The 27,487-nt window shown below is 39.6% G+C and overlaps 1 pseudogene; it reads left to right on the top strand.

Moving 5' to 3' along the window:
- The window catches only part of LOC126061383 (Y-box-binding protein 1-like), a 57,797-nt pseudogene extending 37,901 nt beyond the window's left edge, over positions 1-19,896 (top strand).
- Positions 19,897-27,487: the final 7,591 nt, after the last annotated feature.

The raw sequence follows: 27,487 nt of genomic DNA, 5'->3' as shown, positions 1-27,487 counted from the left end.
TTGACAGGAAGTTAGAGCTTCAAAGGTGCCCATAATCAAACTAGCTCACTCAAGCAGCCTATTTGGGCATATCAAAACAAAACAAGAAGCTAGGACACAGTAAAGAAACATAAAATAAATAAATACAAGGACTTATAGATGGCTCAGAGACAATAGTCAATATCAAGTCACATAAAGAGGCAGACCATGATGGCTTCAGCAAGCTCCCAAAACAAAGAATCAAGAAATGGTCCAAATGAAGAGAACTTCCTGGAACTACCGGAGGAAGAATACAAAAGATTAATATGCAGAACTCTTCAAGACATCAGGAAAGAGAACAAGCAAAATGCACAACAAGCCAAAGAACACACAAACATCGCATTAGAGGAACTTAAGAAGATTAGAGAAGAGCATAATGACAAATCTAATAGGCTGCAAGAATGCATAGAGAGACAGCAAACAGAAATTCGGAAGATTAATGTTAAAATTTCAGAATTAGACAACTCATCAGAGCAGAATTGAGGGAATGGAAGTCAGAATTAGTGAGACTGAAGATAAACCACTTGACACCAACATATTTGTGGAGAAATTAGATGAAACAATTTTAAAAATGAAGAAATCCTAAGAATTATGTGAGACTGTAAAAAGAATTTTCTCTTTTTTCTTTTGTATCAAGAGAAATAACCTATGAGTGATTGGAGTGCCAGAACAGGGTGGGAAAACAGAAAATACAGAGAGAATTGTTGAAGATCTGTTGGCAGAAAACTTCCCTGGTATTGTGAAAGATGAGAAGATATCTATTCAAGATGCTCATCAAACCCCACACAAGGTAGGTCCCAAAAGAAAGTCATCAGACATAATCAAACTTGCCAAAACCAAAGATAAAGAGAGAATTTTAAGAGTGGCTAGGAATAAGCAAAAAGTCACCTATGAAGGAGAATCAATAAGACTCAGCTCAAACTACCAAGCAGAAGCCATGTACGCAAGAAGGCAATGGGATGGCATATATAAACCCTTGAAAGAGAAATACTGCCAATCAAGAATTATATATCCAGCAAACTATCTCTCAAGTATGAAGGTGAAATTAGGATATTTACAGATAAATAGAAGTTTAAGGAATAAGCAAAAACCAAACCAAAATTACAAGAAATACTAAAGGCAGTCCTCCAGTTAGAAAATTAATAACAACACGTAACAATCTAAGACTAGAACACAGGACAGAGGAACCAGGTATCAACTTAGATAGGGAAATCATGAAAATAAATCAAAGCTAAAATGCTCAAAGCAGGGAAACAGAGACATCATTATGTAAAAGATTACAACATTAAATCAAAAAAAAGAGAATAAAAATGTAGCCATAGATCTTTCACATGGAGAGGAAGTCAAGGCGATAAAAAGAAATAAAAGATTGGTTTAAACTTAGAAAAATAGGGGTAAATATTAGGGTAACCACAAAGGAAACTAATAATCCTAAACATCAAAATAAAAAAACAAGAAAAACATAAAGACTCGGCAAATACAAAAGCAACAACAATGAAAAAGAGGAAAAGACAACATATGAAGAAAAACTACTCAGCACAGAAAATTAAATGGAAAAAAGAAACTGTCAAAAACATACACAAAAAAGACATCAAAATGACAGCACTAGTAAATAGACTAAATATACCAATAAAGAGACAGAGAGTGGCAGAATGGATAAAAAACACAATCTGTCTATATGCTGCCTACAAGAGACACACCTTAGACTTAAAGACACAAACTAAAACTTAAAGGATGGAAAAAAATATTTCAAGCAAACAAGAATAAAAAAAAAGCAAAGTGCCAATATTAATTTCTGACAAAATAGATTTTAAAGTTAAATCCACCACAAAGGATAAGGAAGGACACTATATAATAATTGAAGGGTCAATATACCAGGAGGTTATAACCATAATAAATATTTATGTACCCAACAACATGGCTCCAAAATACATAAAACAAACTCTAACAGCATTGAAAAGAGAGAAAGACAGCTTCACAATAGTAGTAGGAGACTTCAAAACACTATTTTCAGTGAAGGACAGAACATCCAGAAAGAAGCTCAATAAAGACACTGAAGATCTAAATGCCACTATCAGCCAACCTGACCTCGTAGATATGTACCAAACACCCCACTCAACAGCAGCCAAGCATACTTCCTCTTCCAACACACACAGAACATTCTCCAGAATAGACCACATAGTAGGTCATAAAGCAAGCCTTAACAGAACCCAAAACATCAAAACATTACAAAGCATCTTTTCTAACCATAAAGCCAAAAAGTAGAAATCAATAACAGAAAAAGCAAGGGAAAAAAAATCAAACACATGGAAACTCAACAACTCCTTGCTCAAACACTACTGGGTATTGAACAAATTAAGGATGGAATACAGAAATTCATAGAATCAAATGAGAATGAAAATACTTCCTACCCAAACCTTTGAGACACAGCAAAAGCAGTGCTCAGAGGTCAATTTATAGCAATAAATGCACACATCCAAAAAGAAGAAAGAACCAAAGTGAAAATATTAACCCTACAACTCAAACAGAGAGCAGCAAAAGAAGCCCTGGGGCACCAGAAGAAAGCAAATAATAAAAATTAGAGCAGAATTAAATAAAATAGAGAACAGAAAAACAACTGAAAGAGTCAAAAAGACCAAGAGCTCATTGTTTGAAAAGATCATCAAAACCAATAAACCATTGGCCTAAATGACAAAACAGGAGAGGAAGCAAATAACCCAAATAAGAAATGAGAAGGGCGTTATAACAACAGACCCAACAGAAATTAAAGAATCATAACAGAATACTATGAAAAATTGTACTCTAAAAAATTTGAAAGCCTAGAGGAAATGGACAAATTTCTAGAAACACACTACCTACCTAAACTAACACAAACAGAGATAGAAAAACTAAATAAACCTATAACAAAAGAAGAGACTGAAAAGGTAATTTAAAAACTCCCCCCCCCCAAAAAAAAGCCTTGGCCCTAATGGCTTCACTGGAGAATTCTACCAAACATTCAGAGAAGAGTTAACACCACTACTACTAAAAGCATTTCAGAGCATAGAAAATGTTGTGTCATCTGCATAGAGCAGGTTGTTAATGAGTCTTCCTCCAATCCTGATGCCCTGTTCTTCTTCATATAGTCCAGCTTCTCATATTATTTGCTCATCATACGGATTGAATAGGTATGGTGAAAGAATGCAACCCTGATGCACACCTTTCCTGACTTTAAACCAATCAGTATCCCCTTGTTCTGTCCGAACAACTCTATGCATTTCAGAGCATAGAAAAGGATGGAATACTCCCAGACTCATTCTATGAAGCCAGCATATCCCTGATACCAAAACCAGATAAAGACACCACACACAAAAAAGAAAATTACAGACAAATATCCCTCATGAACTTAGAAGCAAAAATTCTCAACAAAATTCTAGCCAATAGAATTCAACAACACATCATATACAAAATAATCCACCATGAACAAGTGGGATTCATACCAGGTATACAGGGATTACAGCCAGGATCCCTCTGACATCAGCAATGATATCCCAGGTTCCACGTCCTCTTCTGAAACCAGCCTGAATTTCTGGCAGAGAATACCAGAAGGCTGTTTAGCTGTGTTTTATTGACTACGCAAAGGCATTTGACTGTGTGGATCATAACAAATTATGAATAACATTGCAAAGAATGAGAATTCCAGAACACTTAATTGTGCTCATGAGAAATGTTTACATAGTTGTTCGGACAGAAAATAATACAAGAAGCTGGACTATATGAAGAAGAACAGGGCATCAGGATTGGATGAAGACTCATTAACAACCTGTGTTATGCAAATGACACAACTTTTCTTGCTGAAAGTGAAGAGGACTTGAAGTACTTACTAATGAAGATCAAAGACCATAGGCTTCAGTATGGATTACACCTCAACATAAAGAAAACAAAAATCCTCACAACTGGGCCAATAAGCAACATCATGATAAACAGAGAAAAGATTGAAGTTGTCAAGGATTTCGTTTTACTTCGATCCACAATCAACAGCCATGGAAGCAGTAGTCAAGAAATCAAAAGATGCATTGCATTGGGTAAATCTGCTACAAAGGACCTCTTCAAAGTGTTGAAGAGCAAAGATCTCACCCTGAAGAATAAGGTGCGGCTGACCCAAGCCATGGTATTTTCAATCGCATCATATGCATGTGAAAGCTGGACAATGAATAAGGAAGACTGAAGAAGAATTGACACCTTTGTATTGTAGTATTGGCGAAGAACATTGAACATACCATGGACTGCCAGAAGAACGAACAAGTCTGTCTTAGAAGAAGTAAAACCAGAATGCTCCTTAGAAGCAAGGATGACGATACTGCGTCTTACCCACTTTGGACATGTTGTCAGGAGGGATCAGTTCCTGGAGAAGGACACCATGCTTGGCAGAATACAGGGTCAGCAGAAAAGAAGAAGACCCTCAATGAGGTGGATTGACACAGTGGCTACAGCAATGAGCTCAAGCATAACAACGATTTTAAGGATGGCTCAGGACTGGGCAGTGTTTTGTTCTGTTGTGCATAGGGTCGCTATGAGTCGGAACTGACTCAATGGTACCTAACAACAACAACAACCTATGAGCAGCTGATATTTGACAAAGGCCTAAAGTCCGTCAAATGGGGAAAACAAATGGTGCTGGCATAACTGGATATCCACCAGCAAAAAAATGAACCAAGACCCCTACCTCATACCATACATAAAAACTAGGTCAAAATGGATCAAAGGCCTAGATATAAAATCTAAAACAATAAAGATTGTGGAAGAAAAAATAGGACAATACTAGGAGCCCTAATAGATGGCATAAAGAGTATACAAAACATTACTAACAATGCACAAACACCAGAAGAGAAACTAGATAACTGGGAGCTCCTAAAAATCAAACACGCTCATCCAAAGACTTCACCAAAAGGTTAAAAAGACAACCTACAGACTGAGAAAAAAATGTTGGCTACTATGAATCTGTTCAGCATGTACTCTCTAAAAGCTATAAGATACTGTAAAACCTCAACAACAAAAAGACAAATAACACAGTTAAAAAATGAGCAAAGTATATGAACAGGCACCTCACCAAAGAAGACATTCCGGCGGCTAACAAATACATTAGGGAATGCTCATGATTGTTAGCCATTAGAGAAATGCAAATCAAAACTGCAATGAGATACCCATCTCACCCAACAAGGCTGGCATTAATCCAAAAAACAAAATGATAAATGCTGGAAAGGTTGTGGAAAGACTGGAACACTTATACACTGCTGCTAGAAATGTAAAATGGTACAACCACTTTGGAAATTGATTTGGTGCTTCCTTAAAAAGCTAGAAGTAGAACTACCATATGATCTAGCAATCCCACTCCTTGGAATATATCCTAGAGAAATAAGAGCCCACACACAAATAGACATATGCACACCCATGTTCACTGCAGCACTCTTTACAATACCAAGAGATGGAAACAACTAAGGTGCCCATGAACGGATGAATGGGTAAACACACAATGGAATACTATGCAACCATAAAGAACAACTAAGTATCCGTGAAACGTTTCATAACATGGAGGAATCTGGAAGGCATTACGCTGAATGAAATTAGTTGCAAAAGGACAAATATTGTATGAGACCACTCTTGTAATAAGTCAAGAAAAGTTTTAAACACAGAAGGAAACATTTTTTGATGGTTACGAGGGTGGAGAGGGAGGGAGGGGGCATTCGCTAATTAGATAGGAGACAAGCATTATTTTAGGTGAAGGGAAGGACAACATACAATGCACGGGCAGTCAGCACAACTGGACTCAACCAAAAGATAAGAAGTTTCCTGAATATAGCCAAACACTTCAAGGGTCAGAGTAGCAGGGGTGGGGGTCTGAGGACCACGGTTTCAGGGGACCACTAGATCAATTGGCATAGCAAAGTGTATTAAGAAGACGTTCTGCATTCCACCTTGGTGTGTGGCATCTAGGATCTTAAAAGCTAGCAAGCAATCATCTAAGATGCATCAATTGGTTTCAACCCACATGGAGCAAAGGAGAATGAAGAACACCAAAGACACAAGGAAAATAAAAGCCCAAGAGGCTGAAAGGGACACATAAGCCAGAGACTTCATCAGCCTGAGACCGGAAGAACTAGATGGTACCCAGCTACCACCAATGACTGCCCTGACAGGGAACACAACAGAGAATCCCTGATAGAGCAGGAGAAAAGTGGGATGCAGACCTCAAATTCTAGTAAAAAGACCAGACTTAATGGTCCGACCGAGAGTGGAGGGACCCCAGAGGTCATGTTAGCCCAAAACTAAAATCATTCCTGAAGCCATCTCCTCAGACAAAGATTGGCCTGGACTATAAGATATAAAATGATACTGGTGGTGAGTGTGCTTCTTAGCTCAAGTAGACACATGAGACTATGTAGGCAGGCCCTGTCTGGAGGCAAGATGAGACGGCAGAGGGGGACAGGAGCTGGTTGAATGGACACGGGAAATACAGGGTGGAGAGGAATGTGCCGTCACATTGTAGGGAGAGCAACTAGGGTCACATAACAATGTGTTTTTAAGTTTTTATACGAGAAACCGACTTGAATTATTTGTTAAGTGTATTCCTAGGCATTTTATACTTTTTGTTGCTACTATAAATACATCTTTTTTGGTACTGATTTTTTATAACTGACTAGCAAACCACCCCAAATCTAGTGGTTTCAAACAACCATTTATTTGTGTCTCATTCTGTTGGTTAGAAATTTGGGCTAAACTCGACTGGGAAGAGGAAGTTTCTCCTCTTGTCTCATCTGAGTCATTGATGCAACTGATCATATGGTGGTTTTACTGGGGCTGGATGGTCCAAGAATGTCTTACTCACATGTCTGGTAGTTGGTGCTATTAGCTGGTAAGCTGAGTATCAGCTGGTTAGTTTAGTAGCTATCAGTGGTTAGTTTAGTAGGTATCAGTTGGTTGGCTTAGTGGGTATCAGCTGGTTAGTTCAGTGGGTACTAGCTGGCTAGTTTAGTGGGTACCAGCTGGTTAGTTTAGTGGGTATCATCTGGTTCTGTGCATGTCTGCTCCAGGTGACCTTCTTCCCCAGTTAGAGTCTGAGCTGCTTCACTTGATGCCATAGCATTCCACAAGAGCCTAAGTGAAAGCTGCAGGAGCTTTTGGAACTAAGGCTCAGTTCATTCTTGTTTGAACCCCTGCTGAGAATTTGCATTTTTGCCCCAGATGTACTGAATCAGAATTTACATTTAGCAAGATTCCCAGGTGATTTTTATGTATGACTTCCTGGGAACTAGTTAGAAGTGCATATTCTCAGGAGGGAACTTGTTAGAAATGCAAATGCTGGAATGAACAGGTTCGAAACCCTACTTCCTTCACATTCTGCAATCAAAGCAAGTCCAAAGCCAGCCAGATTTATGGGGGTGAGGAAACAGATGCCATGCTCAAAGGGAAGAGCTGAAAAGAGTTTGTGGCTATTTTAATATACTACTTCTTGTTTTCATTACATTTATTTGTTATTACTGGCATAAAGGAAAGTTTTTATTTGTACATATTAACCTTTAAATAAGCCAGTGAACAGTTTCTTTTTACCTCTACTAGTTTTAATATATAGATTCTGGGATTTTCTATGTATACAATTATGCCATTTGAAAACAATGATAGCTTTTTTCTTCCTTTCTACAATTTAAATTTCTTGTTTAATTTTCTTGCTTACTGTATTGGCTAGAACTGCCAAAACTGTGTTAATAGTGAAAATATTTTCATCTTATTTCAGACATTATCTTTAAGTTTTCAACAACTAACATGATTTTTTAATACTGGTTTCTGATACATGTTTCCTCTTTTCCACCAACCAGGGGCATGAAATTCAACTGGTCAAAACTCCTGATTCATGACACACTGTCATTATTGGTCCATGAACAGCCCTCTTTTATGTTTATTATGCTAATGTTTTTTCTTCTATTCTTACTTTACTAAAACTTTTAACAGTGAATACTGAATTTCACCAAATCTCTTTGGTGCATTTATTAATATAAGTTTCTACCTTTGTCTTAGTCATCTGGTGCTGCTGTGACGGAAATACCACAAGTGGATGGCTTTAACAAAGAAATATTTATTCTCTCACAGTCTGGGAGGCTAGAAGCCTGAATTCAAGGTGCCAACTCTAGGGGAAGTCTTTCTTTGTCAGCTCTGCCGGAAAGTCCTTGTCATCAATCTTCCCCTGGACTAGGAGCTTCTCAGCACAGGAACCCCAGGTCCAAAGGACGTGCCATTCTCTTGTCTCTTGTTTCTTGGTGGTATGAGGTCCCCCTGTCTCTTGGCTTGCTTCTCTCTTTTATATCTCAAAGGAGATTGACTTAAGTAAGACACAACCTAATATTGTAGATTGAGTCCTATCTCATTAACATAACTGCCTGTAGTCCTGCCTCATTAACAGCATAAAGGTAGGATTTACAACACATAGGAAAATCACATCAGAGGACAAAATCTTGGACAATCACAAAATACTGGGAATCATGGTCTAGCCAAATTGACACACATATATTTGAGGCCACAATTTAACCCATGACATTCCACCCTTTGGCCTCCAAAAATTCATATCCTTGCCACATGCAAAACACTTTCAACCCATCATATCATAGCAAAAATCTTAAATCAACTCCAAGCCCAAAATCCAAAAAATTTCTCTTTATCTATGAAACCTAGAATACAAGTTATCTGCTTCCAAAGTACAATGATTGTGTTCCCTGTTTCTTCACCTTCTGCTTCCTGGTTCCTTGGCTTTCTGGGCCCTGGGGCCTCACTACCCAGATCTTTCCTGTTCAAGTGTTCCACAGCTCTGTAGCTCCACCAATAAGTGCCTGAAGGCACCACACTCCACCAGTATACTTTGCCCAGAGGTACTCAGCTGTCTCACTCTGTGGGTCCACTCTAGCACTGTCTTGCGCTAGTCTCCTGGTTCTGCTACTGCCATTTTTCTGTTGCTGCCATTTCTCTGCTGCTTCTTCTTGCCATCTGTGCCTGTCTTCAGTGTAAGAGCTCTCCTCACTTTCTTCCAAGTCCTCATCAGAATTGTCTTTAACGTCCATAAATCCACCAACAGTCTCTTTAAGGCAATCTAGGTTTTTAGTATTAGACACTTTAAAACTCTTCCAGCCTCTACCCATTCACAGTTTTAAAACCACTTCCACATTTTAGGTATTTGTTACAGCAGCACCCCACTCCTGAGACCAAATTCCATCTTATTTTTCTTAGAGTAGGGTGCCTCCAGGCACTTATCAGTGGAGTTACAGAGCTTTGGAACACTTGCCCAAGCAGGGAAGGTGTGAGCAGCAAGGCCCCAGGGGCCAGAAGGTCAAGGGACTAGGAAGCAGAGCTGCCTCAGTCTCAAATGGTAGGGCCACGACCTCTGGGGTCTCAAAGCGTGGAGTCGCCACTCAGATGGACTAGGAGAATGGGGCTGCCCAAATTCAAGGGAATAGAGTTGCCATTCCACTGGACCTGGAAGGTAGAGCTGAAGCTCCAGGTCAAGGGGCTTCCATCCAGAATCCAGAGAGTGTGGCTAATACCTAGAGTCTGAAGGGCAGGGCCATTGTCTAAATAGTTTCAGGGAACAGATTATTTTCAAGCCTTGAGGGCTAAAGTAATGTGTTCTGTTGATGTACTTGGTGCCCGTTATCCCTTCTTTCCCTCCAATTTTTACCATTTGTAATGAAAATATCTACCTTATGCCTGTTCTATCATTGTACTTTGCAAGCAGATAACTTGTATTCTAGATTTCACAGATAAAGAGAAATTTTTTGGATTTTGGGCTTGGAGTTGATTTAAGATTTTTGCTATGATATGATGGGTTGAAAGTGTTTTGCATGTGGCAAGGATATGAATTTTTGGAGGCCAAAGGGTGGAATGTCATGGGTTAAATTGTGGCCTCAAATATATGTGTGTCAATTTGGCTAGACCATGATTCCCAGTATTTTGTGATTGTCCAAGATTTTGTCCTCTGATGTGATTTTCCTATGTGTTGTAAATCCTACCTTTATGCTGTTAATGAGGCAGGATTACAGGCAGTTATGTTAATGAGATAGGACTCAATCTACAATATTAGGTTGTGTTTTACTTAAGTCAATCTCCTTTGAGATATAAAAGAGAGAAGCAAGCCAAGAGACAGGGGGACCTCATACCACCAAGAAACAAGAGACAAGAGAATGGCACGTCCTTTGGACCTGGGGTTCCTGTGCTGAGAAGCTCCTAGTCCAGGGGAAGATTGATGACAAGGACTTTCCTGCAGAGCTGACAGAGAGAGAAAGACCTCCCCTAGAGCCAGCACGCTGAAATCAGACTTCTAGCTTCCTAGACTGTGAGAGAATAAATATTTCTTTGTTAAAGCCATCCACTTGTGGTATTTCTGTTACAATAGCACTAGATAACTAACACAAGCTTCAATCCATTATCGGATTCCTTTTTGTTCTGCTAAATTCCCAAACTAAATCCTACTTGATCTTTTTGCATTATTTGTAGAAAATCTGTTATAACCGATTGGTGTATATTTTATATAGTTTCTTTCTATCTATAATTTTGCACGAAACCAGTTCTCTCTTCTTGTGGCCTTTATCAAGCTTTGTAATCAGGATGATTTACTTCTATTTATGAAAGAAGAAATTGAGGTACAGAAAAATTGATTTTTGACAAATAGTTGTTGAGCTACTTATGCCTCTAGTGTTGAATCTTCCTTTTTGGAAAGCTTTTAAAAGAAGCAACCTATCATTTATATCAAAAGGTTAAGGACCTCTTCCCTTCAAGTGAATGTTACCCTCGGATTACATCTTATTAACCAAGGAAGTTTGCTCCACTAAATTGACTCCAGTCAATTTCAGGTCAAGTTACCGTTGGTGATTAGAGATTGTAAATAAAGTAATACAGCAGCCAAAACAACCCACATAGCATAGTTAGTCAGAACTACTATATTCTTATTATCATTCTGTAACTTAGATTCATTACACTAACAAGATTCACTATTTAAAACACACAACCATTTTTCTTCCAACCCGGGACCCGGTTCTAGTCACCAAATTTCCTAGGTGGTTGTGAAAAGGTCATTTATTTTGAGCTCTAATTTCTTTCTACCAAAAATCTCGAAAAGTATCAATCACTTTTGCAATTAATTCTAAGAAGGCACTACACAGAGGAAAACTCTATGGATGATGGTGTCAACTTTAAAGTATCCCTTAAAAAAATCATCTATAAACATTTTATGTTTCATTGCTTTTGTCAGATACCGTATATTTGTCCTAAAATGAACAGTTCTGCTGTACATCAGCTCTTCTATGTTTTCCTCACCAGAGGAGTTTACATTTGCGTTATGATTTATTTGAAATTTATTTGAAAGATTTGGGTGCCAGTCTCTGTTCCCCTAATTGGTCAAGTCGCTTAACTTCTTCCAATTGTAATAATAATGTCTACCTCACCTCTTTGACAAGTTGTCATGAGGAACAAATGAGATGAGGTACAGAAATGTTCTTTGCACCATGTGAAGCACTACAAAAGGCTAGTTATTATTTCTACGAGCAATAATTTAAAATAACAATAGCTACCATTATGTGATGCTTACTACTGTGTAACGTTCTGTGCTAAGAACTTTACACACATCATTTTATTTAATCCTCTCAATAAGCAATGAGACAGATACTCTTATTAAATGATGAACTATAGAATTAGGAACATTAATAACTTTATCAAGGACAAACAAATCATAGAATGGAGCCAGAATTTAAACCTAGATCTATCTGTCTCCAAAGCCAAAGCCCAGCCAATGGACATCAGAAGCCAGCACACCTGTGACGAGAAAAAAATTCAAGAAAGCATGCTTAAATTAATAGGGTGTCCAGAAGTTATAGAACTTACCTTTCTTATCCTTTCTGTTTTTTGTTTTCTGGTTTTTATTATTATTTCTCTTCTTTGAGCCTTACATCTTCAAAAATGTATTAAGTACAACTAGAAAATAATATTATTTACAAAAATACATATCAAAATCAGTCTGGTTATTTTTCACCACAGCTTTATTAGATAATTTCTTTTAAATTTTAAAACTTCTTCACAGTTATTTATAGAGAAATGGCTTAAACATAAATCCAATATTAAGAAGTGTGTTTTGCAACCACAAAATGTATAATAGATAGAAGAAAAGAGTAGTTGACTCTACTCTTCCCTGGTCAGGCCAGATATTCTCTTTGACTCCACATTTTAAGGTCACAGACAGTCTAGAGCATATTCAGAGGAAAGGGATCCAAGTGATGAGGAAATATGAAAGACATCGTATGAAAAATGGTAAAATAACCTCAGTGTGCTTAACCTGAAAAAAGAGAAGATTGAGGGAAGCAGTGGAGGAAAGAAAGAAGGCTTTCTTCAGCCTCAGAAGGTGGTCATATTACAAGAAAATTATGCTTGTTCCTAATGGGCTTAAGGAATAGAATAAGCAACACTGTGGGTAAAAAATACAGAATGACTGTTTTCAGTTCAATATAAGCATGGTTGGGGTCCCAGCTTGAGCCCAAGTCTAACACACCACGGGGTGGTCAGACCTGTCTGGTAAACTAAAGGAGGATGTCCAATAGAAGTCTGAATGAACCTCCTGGATGCATCTCAGTCTAAGTGAAGAGGGCAGTAGGCACAACACTATTGACCCAAAAACAACGCCTTCTTTAGCTGAGGGGACAGTGGATTCTTCATGGACTCATGACTGGGTCTTAAGGACAGCTGGGTAAGTAGATACGTCAGTGCCATAGGTAACAAAAGTACCATTTTCACTGAAAATTCTATAAGACTTTGAAGCAAAGGAGCTCTGCTTTGAAGCCATATTGACCAAAAGCTATTTAAAGGGAAAAGGATTTTTGTTTCCAATCACAACAAAGAAAGGGAACTGGAGCAACAGGAGAAGAAACAAACAGAGACTGCTTCGTGGTAACAACATGACTCACTGGCCTGGTTTGTGAGCATGTAAGAAACACTCCCTGGGTACAGCTCAAGACATTGGGAGTCAGGAGACATTTCAGGATAATGCACTCTTGTATCATCAGGTGAGGCATGAAAAGTGCTATGCTAGCTACTTTTTATGCCTCTGGACCTCAGAGGTAAGGCATTATTCCTGTTCTAAGACATTTAGCATCAAGGTGGGTCCCTCCTGAAATGCGTGAAGCTCAGCAGACTGGAGCTGGAGCCTCACTGTGGTGTAGGTTGAGCATTCTATCAGGTGATGCTTCCTGGATGTGTTAGTTTTATAAACTTTTCCTTTTTTTTTTTTTTTTTCTTTTATTTCTGTGAGATAAGTCTTGCAAGCACAATTATGGCTTTTCCGTGTGATAGGATGGGTCTGTTCATTTGTTTTTCTGTGTCATATGCGGGAAACCAGAGGCTCTCCATGTAACCCAATGGAAAGGCACTAGCAAGAAATTATCTGCCTCATTCTCAGTGACATACCGTCATGCCACAGATTGGACACCAAAGTGTCACTCACCTCACTTGTGGATTGTATTGCCAGATCATATTTCTCAAAATCCATATTACCAACCAAAAATTTAAACACACCCAATTAGTAAGCACACGTTCCAACACTGAAAACACATGCCATCAAAAAATAATAATAATAATGATGATGAGAAAAAATGTAACAGCAGGGTAAAAGAAGAACTCTACTTTCGGCATCAGTATGAGGTGTCATAATATGGATCAAGCTGCTCACAGGCTACTCCCTTGGGTTCCAGAGGGCACATCCTCATACCTAAACCAGCAGTGACATAACAAATATTTGTTGTATGTGAGCTCAACTTGCCTTACTGACAGTTTTTTCACTCAGAAGTTCGAGGAAGCACAAAAGAGAACCCTTTATCTGGCCTTCTGTTATTTTTTACTTAATTCCAATCAACCATGAAGCAGAAGTGATAAGAACATGTTAAAAAAAACGTGGTCAGGGCTTCTTGGACAACTGGTGGATTCCAGTGCCTGGACAAGAGCCTACCTAGAGCATCCATGGTGCTAGAAAACAAGAGAAGGCTGAAAAATAAAGAATGCGGGATTGTTGAAATGGCACAGTTGTCTAAAAGAGCACCCAGTGGTCAAAATTGGAAAAACTTTACCAATAAATTAAATTACAGTAAGGCTAGGTTATGACCCTAATATTCACTAAAAAAAAAAAAAAAAATTTTTTTTTTTTTTTATAAGGCCATCTATATTCGTTTCCTAGTGCTGCTGTAAAAAAAGTACCACGATTGATTGGCTTATAAGAACCGAAATTTATTGTCTCAGAGTTCCACAGGCCAGAAGTCTGAAATCAGAGTATTGTCCATATTGATTGCTTTTGAGGCTCTTACAGATTCTGGTGACAGCTGGCTGTCCTTGGTGTTCCTTGGCTTGCAACTCTAACCTCTGCCTGGCATCACATGGCCATCTTCCCTCTGTGTGTCTTCTCCTCTTTCATAAGGATACCACTCACCTTATTCTAGAATGACCTCGTGTTAACTGCTTATGTCCTCCAAAGTTATATTCACAGGTATCGGAGCTTGCGATTTCACCATCTCTTTTGGGAAGATACAATTCAATCCATAACACCATTCTAAAATAAATAAATGATTGAATAAACAAATAAATGGATGAGAAGAGACTTTTACTCACAGAAGAATTTTAATTAATAAATAGAAAATAACCATTAAAATACCATGGTAATAACTGCTGCAGGTAAGATCCACTGAAAGATGCTAAAATAGTGGGTAAAAGTTTACACAAAAACAGGACGTTTGCATATTGCCAAAGTATTTTCCCCAAAATATTCAGTAATGAAAATAGAAAAAAATAATAATAGCTTTATAGTGGAGAATCCTGGAAAACATCATTTTAGGTAAGTGATCAAGGTTAACATCACAAGTAACACATACAAGTAATACAAATCGACATCCATGTACCCTGTGATATGAAGTACAGACACATCTCAGAGATATTGCGGATTTGGTTCCAGACCACTACAATAAAGCAAGTCACATGAATTTTTTAGTTTCCCAGGGCATATAAGTTATGTTTACACTATAGTTAGTCTGTTAAGTGTGCAATAGCATTATGTCTAAAAAAAAAAATGTACATACCTTAATTAAAAAATACTCTCTTGCTAAAAAATGCTAACCATCATCTAAGCCTTCAGCAAGTTGTAATCATGTTGCTGGCGGAGGGTCTTGTCTCGATGTTGCTGTCTGCTGACCAGGGTGGTAGTTGCTGAAGATTGGAGTGGCTGTGGCAACTTCTTAAAATAAGACAATGAAATTTGCCACATCGATTGACTCTTCCTTTCACAAAAGGTTTCTCTGTAGCATGCAATGTTTGGTAGCATTTTACTTACAGGAGAACTTTCAAAATTGAAGTCCATCCTCTCAAACACTGCGGCTGCTTTATCAAATAAGTTTATGTAAAATATTCTAAATCCTTTGTTGCCATTTCAACAATGTTCACAGCATCTTCACCTGGGGTGGATTCCATCTCAAGAAACTACTTTCTTAGCTCATCCATAAGAGGCAACTCCTCCTCCGTTAAAATTTTATCATGAGATTGCACCAATTCAGTCTCACATCTTCAGGCTCCACTTCTAATTCTAGCTCTCTTGCTATTTCCACCACATCTGGAGTTACTGTCTCCTCAAGGTCATCCATAAGGGTTGGAAGCAACTTCTTCCAAACTCTGGTTCATGTTGATATTTTGACCTCCTCCCATGAATCACCAATGTTCTGAACAACATCTAGAATGGTAAATTCTTTCCAGAAGATTTTCAAATCCATCAGAGGAATCACCATCTATGGTAGCTATAGCCTTACAAAATGCATTTCTTGAATAATAAGACAAAGTTGAAGTTACCCATTGACCCATAATGGATCTTGTGTTAGCGGGCATGAGAACAATACTTGTTCTTTTCCACCAGATCTCTTGAGTGACTAGGTGTATTGGCAATGAGCAGTATTATTTTGAAAGGAATCTTTTTTTCTGAGCAGTAGATCTCAACAGTGGGCTTCAAATATTCAGTAACAGATGTGCTATCACCCAGGCTTTGTTGTTCCATTTATAAATCACAGGCAGAGTACATGTAGCATAGTTCTTAAGGGCTCTAGGATTTTTGGAATGGTAAATGAGCATTGGCTTCGACTTAAAGTCACCAGCTGCGTTAGTCAGCCTGTCCTTCGAAGCTTTGAAGCCAGGCATTGGCTTCTCCTCTCTAGGTATGAAAGTCCTAGATGGCACCTTCTGCCAGTATAAGGCTGTTTGGTCTGCACTGAAACTCTGCCGTTTAGTGTAGCCACCTGCATGAATTACCTTAGCTGGATCTTCTAGACAACTCGCTGCGGCTTCTACCTCAGCACTTGGTGCTCCACCTGACACTTTTCTGTAATGGAGATGGCTTCTTTCCTTAAACCATATGAACCAAACTTTGCTAGCTTCATACTTCTCTTCTGCAGCTTCCTAACCTCCCTCAGCCTTCACAGAATTTAACAGAGTTAGGACCTTGCTCTGGATTAGGCTTTGGCTTAAGGGAACATTGTGACTGCTTTGATCTTCTATTCAGGCCACTAAAACTTTCTTCATATCAGCAATAAGGCTGTTTCGCTTTCTTGTCATTCACGGAGTAGCACTCCTAATTTCCTTCAAGAACTTTTCCTTTGCATTCCCAACTTGGCTAACTGTTTGGTGCAAGAGACCTAGCTTTTGGCCTATCTCAGCTTTCCATATTCCTTCCCCACTAAGCTTAATCATTTCTAGTTTTTGATCTAAAGTGAGATACACAAGACTCTTCCTTCCACTGGAACACTTAGAGGCCACTGTAGGGTTATTAATCAGCCTAATTTCAATATTGTTGTGACTCAGGGAATAGGGAAGCCCAAGGAGAGGGAGAGAGACAGGGAATGGCTGGCCGGTGGAGCAGTCAGAACACACACAACATTTATTGATTAAGTCCACTGTCTTATATGGCACGGTTCGCGGTACCCCAAAACAATTACAATAGTAACATCAAAGATCACTGATCACAGATCATCATAACAGGTATAATAATAATGAAAAACTTTGAAATATTGTGAGAATTACGAAAATGTGACACAGAGACACGAAGCGAGCACATAGTGTTGGAAAAATGGAGCCAATAGACTTCCTGGACACAGGGTTGCCACAAACCTTCGGTCTGTAAAAAAAAAAAAAAGGCAATATCTGTGAACCACAATAAAGTGAAGCACAATAAAATGAGGTAGCCCTGTACTGGGAAGGGCATATCACATCTTGGTATCCTTTCCAACAAAGCATAACTTCAAACTAATCGTTAGACAAACCCAAATAGAGGGCCATTCTACAAAAATAACCTACCAGTGCTCTTCAAAAGTGCAAGGTCATGAAAGACAAGGAAAGACAGAGAAATTGTCACAGATTGGAGGAGGTAAGGAGACACGGCAGCTGAATGCAATGTGACAGCTTGCATTGGAACCTGGAACAGAACAGTAGAACATTGGTGGCAAAATGGGTAAAATCCAAATAAATTCTGTAGTTTAGTTAGTAATACTCTTCCAAGGTTAATTCCTTATTTTTTAAGTTGTTCTTTTTTTATAGGGTCACTATGAGTTGGAACCAACTCGACAGCAACAGGTTTGGTTTTGGTTATGGTTATGTAATATGTTAACATGAAAGGGAAGCTGGTGAAGGGTATATGGGAACTCACTGGACTCTTTTTGTAACTCTTCTGAAGTTTAAAATGATCTGAAAATAAAAACAGTTAAAAAGTATGATGAGCTCATCTTGGAATTTCTAAGACACGAGGACTGTAACACTGGGTAAAATTAGTTCACACTCACTAGCTGTTAGGAAAACAGTTTCCAAAAGTTCAGAGAAAAGACAGACATGATCTCACATCCAGAGATCCTAAGAGGAAAGTGATTCAACAGAAATGATAGACTCTAATAAAAATAAAACCCTATGAGAAGCTTCTGAATCACCGTACTTACTTCCATTCCCCTGTAGCCAATCAGTCACCTAATCCTATCAATTCTACCGCCTTAATCTGGCTCTCTATTCTAACCCCTTCTCCTTTGCATTTCATTAGGTGGTACTTTGATCTTCCACTTCTCTGCCATATTTTTCAAAGTCAAATGTATCCTACTAAGATGATGTCACCAGAGTTATTTTTCTAAAACTGAAACCTAACCATTCTGCTCCCTTCTCTTCTCAAGAACTTTCAAGCTTATTCCATTTGGAATAAATCCAAATTCCTTAACATATCATATGGGATTTCTTACCCTTTAGCCCCTTCTTAACTTCAGCTTTATCTCTAGTCACTCCCCCGAGAAGTACTCTGCACTCTAGCTGCAGGATTAGATATGAAGCACAGAATACACCATCTGCTTGGGCCTCTGTTCTTGTGATTCCTTCCGGAAAGGATACCACATTATCCAGCTTTTCTCTCCTGCGAAATCTTACTCATTCTTGCTCAGACATCATTTTTGTCTCAAGTCTACTATGATTCTCTACAACCACCCACTCCATTCTCAATGCCCTGCAAGTGTAATTAAGCCCGTCCCTCTGCTGTGCTCCCCACGTCTTTGTGAATGCTGTTAGAGAGCACATACCACACTGTGTTGTGGGCCTGTGACACGGGAGCTTGATTCTCTCAGTAGAGTAAGTTCTTCGACTGCGGGGCCCCTGTCTAATTCACCTAGAAATCTCTAGCCCTGGCTCAAGGCCTGGCACTTAGGGTCAGTCAATGCCGTTGCTTGGATTGAATTAAAATACAATCAAATGTGATCTCCAGAGTGCCATCAGTAGCGGGATCGGAGAGCCGACCCTAGAGAGCCGTGAGTAGCCCCACCACGGACAGCCTAGTTACCATCACAGCCCGGGAGGAGCCGCAGCTGCCGCCGCAGGCCAGGTCACCAGCACCACAGCCATGCGCAGTGAGGCTGAGCCCCAGCTGCATACACCAAGCCTGGCACCGGCGGCCTAATGTCGGCGGGGACAAGAAGGTCATGGCAAGGAAGGTTTGGGGATCAGTAAAATGGTTCAATGTAAGAAACGGATATGGTTTCCTCACGAGGAATGACACCAAGGAAAATGTTATTTGTACACCAGACCCGCCATAAAGAAGAACCCCAGGAAGTATCTTCACAGCCTAGGAGGTGGAGAGACCGTGGAGATTGACGCTGTTGAAGGAGAGAAGAGTGCAAAGGCAGTACAGGCTCTGGTGGAATTCCAGAGCAGGGCGGTAAATATGCGGCAGACGGTGACCACTCTAGACGTTATCCAGGTCGTAGGGGTCCTCCACACAATTACCAGCAGAAGTACCCAAATATAGCGAGAGTGGAGAAAAAGAGGGATCAGAGTGTGTTCCCCAAGGCCAGGCCCTACAGCGCCGGCCCTACCGCAGGCGATGGTGCCCACCCATGGGCGTTGACCAGAGTATTCCAACCCTCACGTGCAGGGAGAAGTGACCGAGCGTGTGACAACCAGGGTGCAGGAGAACAAAGTACACCAGAGAGAACGAATGTGTATCCGGCTTATAGACCACGATTTCACAGGGACCTTCCTCACCAAAGACAGCCTAGGACAGCAATGAAGAGGCTAAGGAAAATCATGGAGACGAGACCCAAGGTCAGCAGCTACCTCAACGTCGTTACGGCCGCAACTTCAATTACCAGGCGCAGACGCCAAGAAAACCCTAAACCACCAGATGACAAAGAGACAAAAGCAGCCTAGCCACCGGCTGAGAATTGTCATCTCCCGAGCAGGGTGGGGCTGAGAAAGGCCAGCTTAGCATCTCCGCCAGCATCCGGTTTAGATATCCAACAAGAAGAAATGAATATGAAATTCCAGCATTAAAAAAATGAACAAAAGATTGGAGCTGAAGACCTTAAGTGCTTTTTTTTTTTTTTGCCCATTCACCAGGTAACTAGAATTATCAGCATTATCTATGCAGCATGGAGTTTTTATTATTTTTACCTAAAGACGTCTCTTTCTGGTAACGACAATTTTTTTTTTTTTTAAAGCCTGGTTTTTCTCCGTACACCTTTAAAGGTTTTTAAATTGTTTCATATTGGCCAAGTTGAGATTTTTAAGAATCTCATTTATAATTTGTAATAAAAGTTTACAACTTGATTTTTTTTTAAAAAGTCAACAAAGTGCAAGCACCTGTTAATATAGGTCTTAAATAATTTAATAAAAAAAAAAGTGATCTCAAGGGGATGCAAAGGGAGCAGCAGTTGAAGAAACCCATATGATTACACACATTTCTGTTGAACTCAAATTTTAAAATGGCAAAAAAAAATGGGGAAGGGATAGAAAACGTGTGATTATAAAGAGATATAAAAGAATTGTAGAGAGCTACAAATATTCTGTTAGAAATGCTAAAGACCAGAATAAGCTAGGCTTCGGGGCAGGGGGGTGATGCTATGGACAATAGAAAGGGCCCTATCAGCTACGTCAATTTCAAGAATAATAAGTAAGGTGGATGCTCACTGTTTGGGAAAGATGAGGATAATGTTAAAGAGGAAAAGTAGAAAACAAAATTACTCAACTTCCTTTTTGCTTACATCTTTTTCTATCAAGGAGAATGATGTTATATCATAAGTGGGAGAAAATTTTGTTAGAGGAACTGAAGCTGGGTTGCTTTGAAGGAAATTATATCGCTAGATTCAATTATATTCCAGAGTATGAAATAACTTGCTGATATGAACCACTTACACAGAATCACGGCAAGGAATTGCTAAGAAATTAGGAAATACAGAGGAGGTGCAGGGCCCTGAAGACAGAAAAAAAAAAAAAAAAAGTTATTGCAATTTAAAGTGGGAAAGACAGAAGCGAAACTGGGTCTGGGAGCTCCTAAAGATCAAACACTTATGCTCATCCAGAGACTTCAGCAAAAGAATGAGGAGATTACCTATAGACTGAGAGAAAGTTTTTGGCTACAACAAATCTGAGCAGTGTCTGATCTCTAAAATCTGCATGATACTGCAAAAACTCAACTATGAAAAGACAAATAACCCAAATAAAAAATGGGCAAAGGATATGAACAGGCACTTCACCAAAGAAGATATTCCGGCAGCTAATAGATACATGAGGAAATGCTCACAATCATTAGCCATTAGAGAAATGCAAATCAAAACTACAATGAGATATCATCTCCCCCCAACAAGGCTGGCATTAATCCAAAAAACACAAACTAATAAAAGTTGGAGAGGTTGTGGAGAGACTGGAACACTTATACACTGCTGGTGGGAACATAAAATGGTACAACCACTTTGGAAATCGATTTGGCGCTTCCTTAAAAAACTAGAAATAGAACTACCGTATGATCCAGCAACCCCACTCCTTGGAATATATACTAGAGAAATAAGAGCCCACACATGAACAGATATATATGCACACCCATGTTCGTTGCAGCACTGTTTACAATAGCAAAAAGATGGAAGCAACCAAGGTGCCCGTCAACTGATGAATGGATAAATTATGGTATATTCACATAATGGGATACTACACAATGATTAAGAACAAAAATGAATCCCTGAAACATCTCATAACATGAAGGAATCTGGAAGGCATTATGCTGAGTGAAATTAGTCAGTTGCAAAAGGACAAATACTGTATGAGACCACTCGAGAAAAGTTTAAACACAGAAGAAAATATTCTTAGATGGTTACAAGAGTCAGGAGGAAGGGAGAGGGGTATTCACTAATTAGATTAGTAGACAAGAACTATTTTAGGTGAAGGGAAAGACAACATACAGTACAGGAGAGGTCAGCACAACTGGATTAAACCAAAAGCTAAGAAATTTCCTGAATACAGCCAAATTCTTCGAAAGCCAGAGTAGCAAGGACTGGGGTCTGGGGACCATGGTTTCAGGGGACATCTAGGTCAATTGGCATAACAAAATGTTTTAAGAAAACGTTCTGAGTCTCACTTTGGTGAGTGGTGTCTGGGGTCTTAAATGCTAGCAAGTGGCCATCTAAGATGCATCAATTGGCCTCAGCCAAAGACACAAGGTAAATATGAGCCCAAGAGACAGAAAGGGCCACATAAACCAGAGGCTGTATCAGCCTGAGGCCAGAAGAACTAGATGGTGCCCGGCTAACATCTCCAGTGTTGCATTTATTTGTTGGAATATCTCAATTGGTGTCTTAGTTAACTAGTGCTGCTATAACAGAAATACCACAAGTAGATGGCTGTAACGAACAGAAGTTTATTCTCTCACAGTCTAATAGGCTAGAAGTCCAAATTCAGGGCATCAGCTCCAGGGGAAGGCTTTCTCTCTCTGTTTGCTTTACAGGAGGGTCCTTGTTATCAGTCTACCCCAGAGCTTCTCAGCACAAGGACCCTGGGTACAAAGGACAAGCTATTCCCTTGGCTCTTGTTTCTTGGTGGTCTGAGGTCCTCCTGTCTCTCTGCTCAACTCTCTCTTTTATATCTTAAAAGAGATTGATTTAAAACACAACCTAACCTTGTAGATTGAGTCCTACCTCATTAACATAACTTCCTCTAATCCTGCCTCATTAACATCGTAGAGGTATGATTTACAACACATAGAGAAATCATATCAGATGACAAAATGGTGGACAATCACGCAACACTGGGAATCATGGCCTAGCAAGTTGGCAGATACTTTGGGGAGACACAATTTAATCCATGACAATGAGTATTCCATCAGTTCTTGGAGCCTTGTTTTTCGCCAATACCTTTTGCAGCTTGGACTTCTTCCTTTAGTACCATTCGTTCTTGATCATACGCTACCTCCTGAAATGGTTGAACATCAACCAATTGTTTTTGGTACAGTGACTCTGTATATTTCTTCCATCTTCTTTTGATATTTGCTGTGTTGCTCAATATTTTGCCCACAGAATCCTTCAATATTGCACCTTGAGGCTTGAATCTCTTCTTCAGTTCTTTCAGCTTGAGAAACTCCAAGCCTGTTTTTCCCTTTTGGTTTTCTGACTCCCAAGTGTTTTCGCATTCCATTATAATACTTTACCTTGTCTTCTCAAGCCTCCCTTTGAAATCTTCTGTTCAGCTCTTTTATTTCATCATTTCTTCCATTCACCTTAGCTACTCTATGATCAAGAGCAAGTTTCAGAGTCTTTTCTGACACCCACTTAATAAATGGGGCCAGATGATAAAGAAACTTCTACCTTAGGGCCTTTGCATATAGCAGTGGTGCAGAAATATGCCTGCATCAATATTTTATTGTTGATAAGCTTGATTTTGATTTGGGTTTTGTGTATGGCATTCTGTGGTTTTCCATTAGAAAAAGTAAGGCTAGAAATAAAGTTTGTCTAGTTCTTAAAGAGGAAGCCCTGGTTGCGCAGTGGTTAAGTGCTCAGCTGCTAACGTAAAGGTCGATGGTTCAAACTCACTACCTGCTCCTTGGGAGCAAGACATGGCAGTCTGCTCCCTCAAAGATTACAGCCTTGGAAATCCTGTAGGGTCACTATGAGTCAGAATCAATTCAAAGGCAACGGGTTTTTTTTTTTTTTTTTTGGTTTAGTTTTTAGAGAGAATGTCCGGGCAAAGTGAGAACCAGAATCCCCAGATTGGGGATTAACATAATGCTCTTTTCACAGAGAGGGATCTCCTGGACAAAGCGTAATGAATGCTTTTGGGATGTGCCCTCTTTTACCCAAGAATCAGTAAGAGTTTGAGTAATGAATATACAGACATTTGCACGAGACCCAGCCCATTATCCTTCAGCCCAAGCTCTGCAGGTGTTTTGGGTTCTTTGTCTGTTTGAAGCCTAAGCAATTCCTTAAAGAAAAGCAAGCAAAAAAACAAATCTGTTGCGAATGAGTTGATTGCGACTGTTAACGACTCTATAGACTTTGCCTATTACACAGAAACAGTAAAATTAGGCACAGCAGGTACACAATCGATTATCTGGGACTCCAGGAAAATGGCAGCCATAGCGTCAGGGGCTGCTGGTTCTCAGAGGGTTGGCAAAGACTTCTCATTCAATTTTTTATTCATTTAAGAAATATTTATTTATCATTTTGTACGTGTCTGGCAGGAGCCCTGGTGGTGCAGTGGTAAGTGCTCAGTTGCTAACCAACAGGTTGGCTGTTCAACAGATTGGCTTTCTCCATGGGGGAAAGATGTGGCAGTCTGCTGACACAAAGATTACAGCCTTGGAAACCCTCTGAGGCAGTTCTACTCTGTCCTGTAGGGTCACTGTGAGTTGCAATTGCCTCGTAGGGCAACTGGTTTGGTTTTTGGTATGTGCCTAGCACTGTTCTCTTACTAGATATGCAGCAGTGAACAAAGTCTTTTGCTTCCATGAAACTTACATTCTGATGGGGGAAATTAGGAGTGAGGAGGTAAAAGAAGAAACAACGAACAACTGTTGGCAGTATGCTGAAGGTTAAAAAAAAAAAATCATTTGCCATTGAGTCAGTTCCAACACATGGTAGCCCCAAGTATGTCAGAGTAACTGTGTTCTATAGGATTTTCGATGAAAGTAGATTGCCAGGCCTTCCTTCCAAGGCACCTCTGGGTGAACTTGAACCTCTAACCTTTTGGTCAGCAGCTGAGCATATCAACCACTTGCACCACCCAAAAAGTGCTCAGCAGTCCAGCAGATTCCATCCTACAATCTTCCAGTTTCCAGTTTTCAGAAAGCCTGTGTAATTGGTGGAAGATTCAGACTGAGTTTTTAAAACCAAAGGCTATTTCCCACTAAAAAAAAATTCAGGTTACATTGGGGGGCATGCCTCTGGAATGCCATTATTAATTTCCAGGCTTGCTAGGTTAGGCGTCTCCATATCCCCGCTACCCAGATTCCTGGAAATCACAGTGAACATAGTGGAAATCACACGAGCATTAGAAAAACACCTGCTGAGGCATTTGGAAATTGGGTGGCGTTGAACCGGTCACTTAGTCTGAGTTTAGTCATATGTAAAACGTGGAAAGTACCTATACCATTTTATGAAGATAAAATGAGATAATGTGTAGAAAGTCTCTGACAGAGTGTCTGGCACATGGCAGGTACTTTTGAAATATAGCTATTGTTAGTTGTTGTTATTGTTATTATTAGGGTTTGTTAGTTCTTCCACAACAAGTTGCCAAATTACTTGCTGAGCAATGCTAATAGATGCATGTGGGGCTGTACTAGCCCCAGGGAAGTGAGAGGGAATGACAGAAACCACCCTGCAGGAGCCATTGGACTCCACAGAGCTGGGTCTATCAGATATATCCACAGGAAAATCTATATAGATTTCAGTAGCCTGCTCAAGATTGTACCTTGTCTGGGAAGTTAGCTCTAGGAGTTTATTTGTAAGCTCTCCTCGATGGACATTGAATTTGTAAAAATGCTGTGCCCTTCTTTAAAGTGGTACAAGATTCTTGGCAGGCATGACTGGGTCAATCTGAGGTGCCAAACTGCCCCAGCTGCCTCCAAGAATTTCCTGGGGCAGGAAAGATAGAAGGACAGATGGATAGGTAGAAGGAAGGCTATGATTTGTAGAAACTGGTAGTAGTAGCCCATCGGACTGTAGTGAGGGTTCTTAGGTGAGCCTACTGTGGGACTCAGACATGCCACATTATGTTTGTTGTTGTTATTAGCTGCCATCAAGTCGGCACTGGACTCATGGCAACCTCATGTACAAAGGAATGAAATGCTGCCGGGTCCTGTGCCATCCGCATGAGTGGTTATGGATTAAACCATTGTGATCCATAGGATTTTCGTTGGCTGGTTTTCAGAAGTAGATCACCAGGCCTTTCTAGTCCATCTGAGTCTGGAATTTCTGCTGAAACCCGCTCGGCATCAGAGTGATGATAACGTTTAGGAAACTGAAGGACAAGCCAACTAGAAACCCATTGCTTGTGTGCCTAAGACATCTCTAAAGAAAGAAAGAACTCTTGTTGATGAAGGAACTGTGCATGATGACCTTGATGAGAAAGGAAGCCTTAGTTATCTGAAGGGACTGGCAGGGACGCGTGAGGCCAAAATGATGGCTGTTGCTCTGAGATGTCTGCAGATGGACTCGTGTTGGAGTACTAGAAACAGGAGGGAGGCTGTGAGTAAAAATCTGAAAGAAGGGTTTACGTAAGTAAGACTCTATGACAACAAATATACTAGCAGTAAAGGCAAAATAGATAGATGGAACTTTTAAAAATTAAATAATTTTGTTCATCAAAGGACTTTATCAAAAAACGGAAAAGACAACCTGCAGATTGGGAGAAAATTTTCAGAAGCCATGTATCTGATAAAGGTCTAATATCCAAAATATATATATTTTTTTAATTCTACAATTTAACAACAAAAAAAACAAACAACCCAATCAATAAATGGGTAAAGGACTTGCACAGACATTTCACCAAATGACCAAATGCGCATGAAAAGATGCTCAATATCATTAGTCATTAGAGAGATGCACATCAAAATACAATGAGATACCGCCTCACTTCCATTAGAATGGCAATGATCAAAAAAAATGGAAAACAACAGGTGTTGGGCTGGTTGTGGAGAAACTGGGACTCTAATCCATTGTTGGTAGGAATGTAAAATAGTACAGCTGCTGTGGAAAACAGCTTGGCAGTTGCTAAAAAAGTTAAACATAGAACCACCATATGACCCAGCAATCCCAATTCTAAGTATACACCCGGAAGAAGTGAAGGCAGGAAGGCAAATAGAAACTTGTACGACAAAGTTCATTGCAGCACTTTTCACAATGGCCAAAAGGTGAAAAAATTAAAAACGTCCATCAACGGATGAACGGATAAACAAAATGTGGTATAAACACACAATGGAATACTACTCAGCCATAAAAAGAAATGAAGTCTTGATGCGTGCCACTACATGAATGAACCTTGAAAATGTTATGTTGAGTGAAATATGTCAGTTGCAAAAGGACGAATATTGTATGATCTCACTTACATGAAATAAGCAAGTATATGGAAACCAAAGATCATTAGTGGTTACCAGAAATTGGAGGGAGCGAGAAAGGGGGAATTTTTGCTTAGGGGACATTGGGTTTATCTTAATGGTAGTAGAATGATTTAGGAAAGGATAGCAATAATGGTTCCACGGCTTGAAGAATGTAATCAATGTCACTGAATCGTACGTGCAGAATTGTTGAGATGGTGTTTTGTTATGTATATTTTGTTATGTTTTATTATGTATATTTTCATGTGTTTTGTTATGCACATTTTCACCAAAATAAGTTTTAAAATGTACAAGTCAGTAAGACTGTGGAGCACCAGCAGTACAGCCTCAAGGCCTTGCTACCAGAAGGGAAAGGGTGTTCTTCCCTTTGCTAGAGGTCACCCCACAGCAGTGGCGCCTCAAGGGCTCCATGATCCATCAGTGCCTGGTGGACATGGAAGGACTCACAGTAGCGCTCTACAATAGGTAAGCACATGTGAGACAACATTTGTCTACAAAAAATATCCAGTGACACTTCATAAGAAATTGAGGTTCTTTGAGACTAAG

Source organism: Elephas maximus, chromosome 18 (genome assembly GCF_024166365.1).
Source record: "Elephas maximus indicus isolate mEleMax1 chromosome 18, mEleMax1 primary haplotype, whole genome shotgun sequence".
Classification (NCBI taxonomy): Eukaryota; Metazoa; Chordata; class Mammalia; order Proboscidea; family Elephantidae; genus Elephas; species Elephas maximus.
The sequence above is the reverse complement of the archived record's forward strand: the minus strand, read 5'-3'. Positions and strand labels throughout refer to the sequence as shown.